Source organism: Pinus tabuliformis, chromosome 7, assembly GCF_031772625.1.
Source record: "Pinus tabuliformis cultivar Carrire ecotype Pingquan chromosome 7, CPIR1, whole genome shotgun sequence".
In the NCBI taxonomy this organism is placed as follows: Eukaryota; Viridiplantae; Streptophyta; class Pinopsida; order Pinales; family Pinaceae; genus Pinus; species Pinus tabuliformis.
The window spans coordinates 615168515-615179669 of NC_142293.1; the positions used below are offsets into that span (position 1 = coordinate 615168515).

General features: G+C 40.1%; 1 pseudogene; it reads right to left on the reverse strand.

Annotated features, from left to right (window-relative positions):
- LOC149248941 (putative serine/threonine-protein kinase At1g54610 pseudogene) lies at window positions 1-872 on the reverse strand (annotated as a pseudogene).
- Window positions 873-11155: the final 10283 nt, after the last annotated feature.

Here is an 11155-nt window from a genome sequence, read left to right on the forward strand (position 1 = left end):
TTATTCTTCACTTTCAATGTCTAAAGCTGCATGAGAAGTCGAGAGTTGCTTCTGTGTTAATGTTGTTAATTCCACAACTTCATTTGGTGTTAGACTTGCTCTAGATATTCGAGATTCTCTCCTTGCTACCTCAGATCCATGACCTCTCACAACCACATCTCTTTGCCTTCTTATTTCTTGAGCACGTAATTTTGCATTAGACTCTTTTCTTGGTGGGTATTTAGGTAAGCTTGATGGATCACAAGCAAGTGGCTCCATTGTAAATAATTCACTCTTAAGGGACCCACTTGCCTCCTCACAATGACCAGGTTCTATAGCAAGGAGGGTTTCTAACAAGGCCAAAGCAGATGGAGAGAAATATTTGAAAGCCTTAGCAATGAAACTTTTGTAAGGGTGTTGTGGCTTGAATATGGTTGCATGTGGTAATTTTTACTCCTTCCAATAGACCTCGGATGGTGATCTACACAACTTAAATATTTTGTACAGTTTTTCCACCTCTGTTCTTCCGGGCAAGATAGGCCCTCCAGTGAGCAGTTCAGAAAGTCTCCAACAAAAATCCATATATCCATATAAACTCCATAATTTGTAGAACCAAGAAAAAGTTCTGGAGGCCGGTACGAAAGTGTTACAACACGACTTGTCAGGAGCTGTTTCTGATCAGGATAAAAGAAAGTTGCTAGACCAAAGTCATCTATCTTTAGAATGCCTCCGTTGTCAATTAAAATATTTGAACCCTTGATATCACGATGGGTTACACCATGTCTGTGACAATGATTAAGCCCTTGAAGTAATTTTTGCATATAGCATTTAACCTATGGTTCAGTGAGCTTAATCCCCGAGCAAGAAGCAAGTCTAGAAAGGTCATGCTCCATGTACGCTTCATGACTTCATCAAGAGCTACTTGTAGTTGTTGGGCCTCTAAATATTTTATTGAATCAGTGATGACTATTGTAATAAGCATAGGCAGACAACGCCTTGTTTAGTGCATAATCAAGGCTAGTAGTATCTGGAAAAAACCGTGGAGGTGAGATCAATGCAGCTCCTGCACTACTGGTAAAGGAACTATTGGTACAAGAACTGTTAGCACTTGCCATAAAAGAGCCTAACATTAATGAAATTTTCACATTAAATACTCTGCAATTAACAAAATAAGAAGTTTTCATGGGTCAACAACTATCATCTCTAAATACCTCTAAATAATAACTTAATAATGTGCAAAAAGAATAATAATGATTATATACACTTAGCACAGACATAAATGTATTCAATAAAATCGTGAAAATCTAGACAAAATGGAGGCTCAACGGCGTCATTTGATCCGGATTCAGCTCATTGACTTGATCAAGCCACTAACTCAACTTCATAAGGAATATTTTCAATGTTAATCACATTCCAGAAGCTCATTAACCCTTTTTTGACCTTTACACGATGATTTCCAAACAAGACAAGCTAGAAATATAAATAAACACCCGATGTGTGTGCGGAATGCGGATAAAAACACGCTTTAAGCCTCAACTGCACCCACAAAACTCTGAAATTTAGGCTATAACCACGTGGATAAGCCTTGTTCCTAATAGTTGGGACCATAGTCAATCATAGGCTAGAAAGTTATCTTTGATTAGTGTTGTTTATGGGCTCATATTTTGGAACATTTTTGGGTTGTTTTGCTAGATGATTCGGTGATTGAAGATCTGAATAACTACACTCTCTTTTTGCTAAAAATTTCAATAACAAAATAATAATAAGAAGAATTTAAAATGGTTTTCCCCATTGTGGGGTTTTTCCCTACTCTTCGACCAATTGTGTTGTCTCTATGTGTGTTGGGATGGGGTCCCCTAGGTTAGTTTGCGGTTAAGATAACCCAAATTTTGGTACAATTTTGTAAATAATGTAAAGTCTCTGTGATTTTTGGATGCAGATCGTGTAGGTGAATAGGAGCTAAAGGGGCTTAGCCCCTTGTTTTGGATAAGTTTTGAGTCGGTTTTCAGATTCACGCATGATCCACAAACCATGGCATTGTATGAAAAAGGCTATAAATAGTGAGTCTTAGTGAAGGGATAAGTAAAACTAGATGGAAGAAAGATGGAGAATTGGGTTGATTGAAGAGTGTAGGACAAGAGCTAAAGTAGGAAGGCTCTGCTTCCTGCGCTAAGATAGGCAAATAAAGGCTTCGCAGATGAGTGCATGGAGGCCTACTAAGAGTCCTCAGCTGAGTGTGCAGACCCCTGAAGTTGTGTGCATAGGGCAGTTTGAGTCTATAATCTTGAATTAAAGATCAATAAAAATAGTTTTCTGAATAATTCTTGAGTATTTTTTATTATCTCTGTTAATGTTATATGTAATTGATGAATGATTTGTTGGTTGAATGTTATGCGATTATCTTTGAATAAGTCTTAATAATGTACGCAATGCATGTTTAAATACTTTCGCAAAGACTCTTATGATTTCTCTTATGTTTACTAATGACTTAAGTAAATCTAAACAAACACTAATTTAGGACTGCTCTCTGATGTGCGTAAGTAGGTAAATTGACAGTTAGAGGTCTACAAGGACTGATCGTAGACCTTCGCAAAGGTTTGAAGGCTATTTTAACAAAGTTGCAGTAGTGTGCCCTATGATTTTATCGATCTACGCGAAGGAAGATCTAAGGCACTTAAAGACATCACACTAGTCTCTGGATACAGAAACTTGGTTTTTGCATCCCCCCATACTGCTTCGAGTGAGACTGCAGCTTGCGCTACATGGGTTGTTGCCAAAATGGCTAGTAGTGTAGGGTTTTTTTTGGTTGGCGTGGCTAACTATGAACCTGGGTCAGGACCCCCTAAGCCAACAAATGGTTTCGTTGCTAAGACCGAGATCTTCTTGAAAGAAATGTGTCATGTCACATCATTGGAATTTGACCAAGAAAGAAATTAAAAAGTGGTTGGATAGGAAGATTCATGAGTTCATGACGCAAGAAAATAGGAATCCATGCCTGTCAAAGGTGTTGTACCTTTGAGATAGTAGTAGGTCAACTACCAATGCTAGAGCATCTAAAATAATTGTTTTGGGTTTTTTGGTTTTAGTTTTGGAAGACTAATGAATGAAGATAGATGTAGAATTGAAATACTTAATCCTTTGGGTTATATTAATATCTCAGTAAAGGGCTGCTATAAAGCTTTACACAGTGATATAGATCAAAAATAGTGGCGAGAAGAAGACAGAAAATAATATGATTATCACAGTTTCCAGACTATAAAATAGAACAATCATAAGTAGGAAAACCTTCTAAACTATGTTCCAAAGGTTCAAGGCAATGTACTTAAGCTTAAATATGTTGGGTTGTGTTATATTCTTTCCACGTAGTTAATAGGGGGTTTGAGGGGTATTCGTAACCCCACTTTATGGGGTCTGGGGCAGCGCCTTGGAAAATCTTGGTTTTGGACCCTATGTTAGTTTGGGCGGATCCACCTATGGTTTTGTGCATGATTTTTGCACATGTTTTTTGGACGCGATGTTTTTTGGTCCATGGTATTGGACGTGATGGTTTTTTGGTCCATGGTATTGGATGCTTCGGCATGTATAAATATGTATTGTAACATTAAAAAAACACATTTGGTATCAGAGCTATTTTGGCTTTAAGGGGACGCCTTTGTTGCTGAGGGGTTTCTCTCGGGCCTGTGGTAAACCCTGTTTGGTGGGAGATCTGCGAGATCGATTCTAGTGGTGAGAGAAGATGGTGAGCAGTGGAAAGATAGAGATTGAGAAATTTAATGGTCAGAGTTTTGAGTTGTGGAAACTATAGATGGAGGATCTATAGGTGGATAAAGATCAGTGGATCGCGGTAGATCCAGGTACTAAATCAACGGGAGTGTCCAATGAAGAATGGAAGAAGTTGGATCAGAAGGCAAAAAGCACAATACGATTTTGTGTCTCAGATTCAGTATTGTTGAATGTATCGGGGGAAGCTACGGCGAAGGCTTTGTGGGACAAGTTAGGGACTTTGTACCAATTTAAGTCTCTGGTGAATAAACTGTTCCTGTGGAAAAAAGTTGTATAACCTAAAGAAGAAAGATGGAGACTCAGTGACCGAGCATCTGAATGCATTTAATATTATGGTAAGTCAGTTAGCATCTGTTGATATTAAAATTTCAGATGAAGATAAGTGCATCAGTTTGTTGTGTTCTCTACTAGATTCGTGTGATAGTTTGGTTATTGCAATAGGTAGCAATGCAACTGCCTTGTAGTTTGATGAAATAGTCTCAGCCTTGCTGATGGAGGAGATGAGACGAAAAAATATGGAGAGCCAGAATGGTGATGCCTTGTCTGTACGAGGACGGTCCCAGAACAGAAACAAAAATAAGTCATCGAGAGGGAGATCTAAATCTAGAGGGAGATCTAAATCTCCAGGAAAACATATAAAGGTAGTGTGCTGGAAATGCGGAAAGGAAAGTCACTTCAAAAGGGATTTTAAATCTAAAGCTCCTAACAAAGGAAAGGGATCTGATGAGGCTCCTTCTGCAGAGGTGAAAACCACCTTAGATGAAGGTTGGGATGTGTACTTGGTTTCTTCAAGTACACATGTAGATCATGAGGCATGGTTGATTAACTCAGGTGCATCCTTTCACTTCACTCCCCATAGAGAGTGGTTCTGCGAATATGAGAAATATGATGGTGGTGATGTTTTCTTGGGGGATGACAGGAAGGCTAAAATCATTGGTCGTGGAAAGGTAAAGTTGAAGTTGCAAGGTGGAAGAGTTAGAACACTTCCAGTTGTTCTACATATTCCTGCATTGGCCAAAAATCTAATTTCTGTGAGCAAGCTAGATGATGCAGGTGTAAAAATAGTGTTCGAGAAGGATACCTGCAAGATGGTTTGGGGAGCACTGGTATTGATGCGGGGAGTTCGGGTTGGAACTCTGTACAAGCTGCAAGGTAGCACTGTTATTGATGGGTGCAATAGTTCTCTGGTTCCTGAAAGTGGAGTAGCAAATATAATGATCTCTGGAGAGAAGACCATGCTGTGGCATCAAAGGCTTGGACATATTGGAGAGAAGGGCCTTCAAATACTTCATGGTAAAGGTATGGTAGAAGGTATGAGTAATAGCTCTCTGAATTTTGATTTTTTTGAAAATTGTGTATACGGGAAGCAGAATCGGGTGAGTTTCCCCTCTGGTAGTAAAAGGGTGAAACATATATTAGAGCTTGTGCACAGTGATGTGTTTGGACTTGTGAAGGTTCCATCACTGGGTAAGTCTGTGTACTATGTATCATTTATAGATGACTTCTAAAGGAATACATGGATATATTTCGTTAAGAAGAAATCTGAAGTCTTTGACAGGTTTAAAGAATTTAAGGCTCTCGTGGAAAATCAGACAGAGAAGAAGATAAAGGTGCTGAGGCCAGATAATAGTGGAGAGTTTTGCAACAAGGAATTTGAAGAATTTTGTAAGAAGTGTGGTATATCACGACAGAAGACTACTCCATATACACCTTAGCAAAATGGGGTTGCAGAAAGAATGAACAAGACGTTGATGTAAAGGGAAAGAAGCATGCTCAGTGGTGTCGGGTTAGGACATGAATTCTGGGCAGAGGCGATGGATACTGCATGTTACCTGGTCAACAGGTCACCTTCATCAGTGTTGGAGGATAAGACTCCACATGAGGTATGGACTGGTAAGAAACCCTCTCTTTCACATCTAAGGATATTTGGATGTGATGCATATGTACATGTTCCAAAGGAGAAACGAACCAAGTTGGACAGTAAATCTGAAAAGTGCATTTTTATTGGGTGTAAGGATGGTTTAAAGGGTTATAAGCTTTGGAACCCAGTCACATAGAAGGTTGTGTATAGCCGAGATGTGTTGTTCAGAGAAGTAAAAGATGTTATTAAACATGAAGTCCAACGAAAGGAACTTGAGAAGATAGAGTTTGAGCTAAAGGAGGAAGAATCAGACTCTACAACAGAGGAGGAATCAGAAGATGAAGAGCCACAAACTCTGGTTGTGAGAAGATTAGTTCGAGAAAGAAGGCAGCCTGAAAGGTATAGTCCATTTGCTTTCTGTTCAAATTTTGTTTTATCTATTACTGACGATGATCCCAGAATTGTGAAGGAAGTAGTAGATTCAGAGGATGGAAAACTTTGTAAAGAGGCCATGGTTGATAAAATGGCATCTTTGCACAAAAATCAGGCTTGGGCTCTAGTGGAGTTGCCAGCTAGAAGGAAACCCATTAGCAGCAAATGGGTGTTCAAAAAGAAGACAAATGCAAAAGTAAAAGTGGAGAAATAAAAAGCTCGTTTGGTAGCAAAAAGTTATTCCTAGGTGCCGAGAATTGATTTTGGTGATATTTTTTCTCCTGTTGCCAAGGTAATTTCTATTAGATTACTTTTATCTGTTGCTGCTGCTTTTAATTTTGAGGTAGAACAGATAGATGTGAAGACAACATTTCTTCACAGGGATCTGGAAGAGGATATCTACATGAAACAACCTGAAGGCTTTGCGGGGAAGGGTAAGAAAAAACTGGTATGTAAGTTAAAGAAGTCACTATATGGGTTAAAACAGTCACCAAGAATGTGGTATCAGGAATTTGATGCATTTATATGGGGACTTGGTTTCACTAGAAGCGAAGTAGATCATTGTGTGTATTTTAAATTAATTGGTGACCGTGTTATTTATCTGGTCTTGTATGTGGATGATATGTTGTTGGTTGGAAATGACAAAGAAGTTATCCAAGATTTGAAGACCCAATTATCTTCCAAATTCGACATGAAAGATCTTGGTGCTGCAAACTATATTTTGGGCATGGAAATTAAAAGAGATCAGGAAAAGAGGAAGCTCTAGTTAAACCAGAGGAAGTATGTCGAAACAATATTGCAGAGGTTTAATATGCAGGATAGTAAACCAATGAAGGTTCCTATTCCTGTAGGTGTGAGGTTATCTGCTGAACAGTGTCCCAAGACACAAGAAGAGGAAGAGGACATGTCTCGTGTTCCATATGCAAGTGAAGTTGGTAGCCTAATGTATGCAATGGTCTGTACTAGACCAGACATTGCACATGCAGTGGGAGTCTTGAGCAGGTTTATGTCAAAACTAGGGAAGGAGCACTGGATAGTAGTGAAGCGGCTTTTCAGGTATTTGTGTGGCACTAGTGATTATGGTTTGTGCTATCAAGGAAGACTAGGATTGGACAGAGTGTTGGATATTCATGGTTTTGTTGATGCAGACTGGGCTGGAGATCTGGATCAGAGAAGATCTACAAGTGGGTATGTATTACTGGAATGAAGATGAGATGCTGCAAGGAACAGAGTATCCAAAGTCTCCAAAATTTCAACCTCTCATACTTCTAACTTTCAGCCATTTATAGGATTTTTACAATGCTCTCGAGGTCTCAAAGGCTCGAGTTGTCTTAATCTATTACCTCTATTTTTTTAATGACTTGATGCCATGAATAGACATGCATGAGCTTGGAGGCTTCTTTTTCTAACAACAGTAACCAAATTTTGGTAATTTTTCCTTGTTATCAGGTGGCTCACTCATGCCAGCGATGCTCCATGATAATTTTTGTCGGTTTGGGTGTGTTGCGTTGTTGTTTTTCCCGTTACAGCCATATATTCTATTATTTAAGTTCACCTGTTGACTGTTAAAAATACGAATAGAGCCAAACAGAGCTATCGGGTCCATTCCCAATCGCTGTCACCTGTCACAAATGGCTTGTCCCTTTGTTTTTTAGAAATACATCAAAACATTGGAAATACATTAAAAATGGCCCATGACAGACTTCAAATATTATATATTTCCCTTCACGAACCTTTTTGGGTCTGAGTCTTATTGTATATCGCAAGTCGCTTCGGTCTTGCTCCATGGTTCCCCTTTGTATTTTTAGAAATACGTTAAAACTGCGAAAATGCATTAAAACTGGCTTTTCTGCGGATCTCAAATCTTATGAAATAATGCTTATATAGCCATTGGATTTGGCTAATCACATCACATACATGTATAAAGGCTCCGCTCCATAATTTTTCCCCGATTGTGATCTGTCGATGCGATTTATCGCAATTGCATATCACTCATGCCACGGGCCGATGGTGAGCGCTCCGTTGTGTTGACTGATTGCGATTGTGCAATGAAACGTGGGCCATAAATCTGTGCACTTGATCGATGGTCCATGTTGACTCCGCCAATCGCCATCGCAAGTTTCATATGGTCCACCCTCAATCTACTGGATTTCCACCGCCGATTGCCACTGCTGATTGTGATCCGCTGAAAAGATTTGGACCGTTGATCAGCCAGATCTGACGGCTATTGTGCATTTCACTGCTCATGCCTCCAATACTCTGTTTTTTCACGGTTTTCTCTGGTTTTTCCTCCCAGTAGTGTTTTTTAGCCGTTCTAAGAGCTCTTGCCACGCGATTGTTTTGATCTTTTGAATGATCTTTAAGAGGTTTTGAAGACTTAGAGAGCATTTTAGATCCATTTCGGGCCACATGCCAATAGGTCTATCAAGGGATTCTTGTGGGGTACACTGATACACCCCACAACTATCGGGTGTTCCTACCTACCAGTCAGAGGACAGTGGTACATAGAGATCTGAAGTTCGACGAGCAGAAAACCATGTGATTATCATTTGAGAGGGAGCTCAAGTTTCATGCAAAGGAGGAACTTTTAGTTCCTAAGGAGGAGGAGCCTCAGACTGATGCGGAGCAGCTGCATGCAGAGGATCCAGCAGTGGAGACATCCACTCATGCTAAGTCTTCTAGAGATGGGTAGAAACGCTCAAGGGAAGCTGACAGGTTGATGCTGGATGCGCGAGAGAATGTGGGACAACCGTCCTCTCAATGCAGACAGAGGAGATCACTCGAGCGGTACACTGGTTACATGGCCTTGGTTGGGGAGAGTGTAGAGTTTGAACCTTCTTCATTCAAGGAAGTAGTGCAACAACCAGTCTGGGTTGATGCTATGGTGGAGGAGTACGACTCCATCATTCAGAACTGTGTTTGGGATGTTGTCCCAAGACCTCAGGACAAGTCAGTGGTGAGTTCCCGATGGCTTTACAAGGTAAAGTAGGCAGTTGATGGCAGTGTTGAGAAACATAAGGCAAGGTTTGTTGCCCATGGTTTCTCACAGGTCAAGGGGATTGACTACGATGAGAATTTTTCTCCTATAGCAAGGTACTCATATATTAGATTGATGTTGGCACTATCAGCTCAGATGGGTTGGAAGATCCATCAAATGGATGTGAAGATTGTGTTCTTCAACGGGAAGATTGATGAAAAGGTGTACATTGAGCAGCCGGAAGGTTTTGAGACCTTCGATCGTGAGTCACATGTGTGTCGACTCAAGAAGGATTTATACGGGCTGAAGCAAGAACCTCGTGCTTGGTACACGAGGATCGACAGCTATTTCACCGGGTTGGGCTTCACCAAGTGTGAATCAGATGCAAACCTTTACCACATCATGGTAGAAGGTAAGCCATTGATCATTGTTCTTTGTGTGGATGATCTAATTTTGATAGGTGATGATCAGTTGATCAAGTCTTGCAAGGAGGACCTTGCAAGAGAGTTCGAGATGAAAGACATGGGTCTTATGCAGTACTTTCTAGGCATGGAAGTGTGGCAGAAGGCTGGGGAAGTGTTTGTGTCTCAAGGCAAGTATGCCAATGAGATACTCAAGCGATTCCACAAGGAGAAGTGCAAGCCCATGCATACTCCTCTAGCAAGTAACTGGAGGAAGGAGGATGCTACTTCAAGTGAGGTAGTAGCTGCTACTATTTATCGACAACTTCTGGGTTCATCAATGTATCTAGTGAGCACATGACCAGATTTGTGCTTTGCGGTGAACCAGCTAAGTCAAGCTATGGTTCAACCTACCAAGCTGTTTTGGAAGGTAGCAAAGCATGTGTTGAGATACCTCAAAGGCACATCTCAGTATGGATTGTGGTACAGACGGACAGAGGGAGTGAAACTTCAGGGCTTCACAAATGCAGATTAGGGAGGGAGTCCATCAGGCTGGAAGAGCACTTCTGGAGGAATCTTCAACCTTGGTTTAGCTACAGTTTCCTGGTATAGCAAGAAACAGAGGTTAGTTGCACTTAGCTTAGCAAAGGCTGAATACATGGCTGTCAGTCAAGCATCAAGCAAGGCCATTTGGATGCCGAAGATTCTAGTGGGATTGTTTGGTCAGAGGATTTATCCAACTGTGATCTATTGTGATAATCAATTTGTATCAAACTCTTTGAGAATCCAGTATTTCATGACAGGTCCAAGCACATAGATATCTAGTATCATCATCTTCGAGACTGTGTGGTGAAGAGGATCATGTTGTTGCTGTATGTTTCGATCGAGGAATAGGATTCAAATATTTTGACTAGGGCATTGTCAAAATGCAAGTTCGAGTTTCACAGAGACAGGATTGGGGTGACTGATAATCCCTTTCTTTTTGAGAAGGAGTGTTGAAAATAGCAACAAGAAATGCTAAAAATACAAGTGCTAAAAATAGCAATGCTATAAATATCATTTAGGGATACATTCCATTTTTGTTAGTCCCTAAACTAAAGTTGAGAATTAAAATTCGAATTTGATCTTAGCAGCTGTTTGTAAAATAATTAATTAATTCATCTTAAGTTGATTAGTTGTAGAAAATAAAACATGAAGTCTATGTGAAGACATGCAACAGTTTCCCCTTTGATTGAGGAAGTTATCCCTTGATTAAGGAGATTAGGATGAGTTGTACTTTGAGTTGTAATTAGTTAGCTTAGTTAACCGAGTTAATTCTAGTTATATTAGTTCCAACAGTTTGTGGAACTGATTGTAAGTTTAGTTAGTTAATGCATGCATGCGTGTAACTGCTGCACTTCAGATAACTGAATATTCTCTCATAAATAACTCATTCATGTAAGTTTAGTCAGAGACCCAGTTGAGATCAGATGATGGGATAGTGTACTATCAGTTGCAGGAATATTCCATTGAGGATATCTCTTGCATGCAGAAGGAATTCATTCCTTGAGGATTGCGCAGTTATTTCTGAGTTTTGGTGAGTGTGTGATGAGAATTTACACAGGTGGCAGCATTGGACCCCAGGAGAAACTGCGCAAGGAAATAGGAGGCTTGGAGAATTGGAGGAAGGCATATGTTGTGTCTATTTAGTTTCTGAGCTATATTGAGGGATTGTATTGAGAG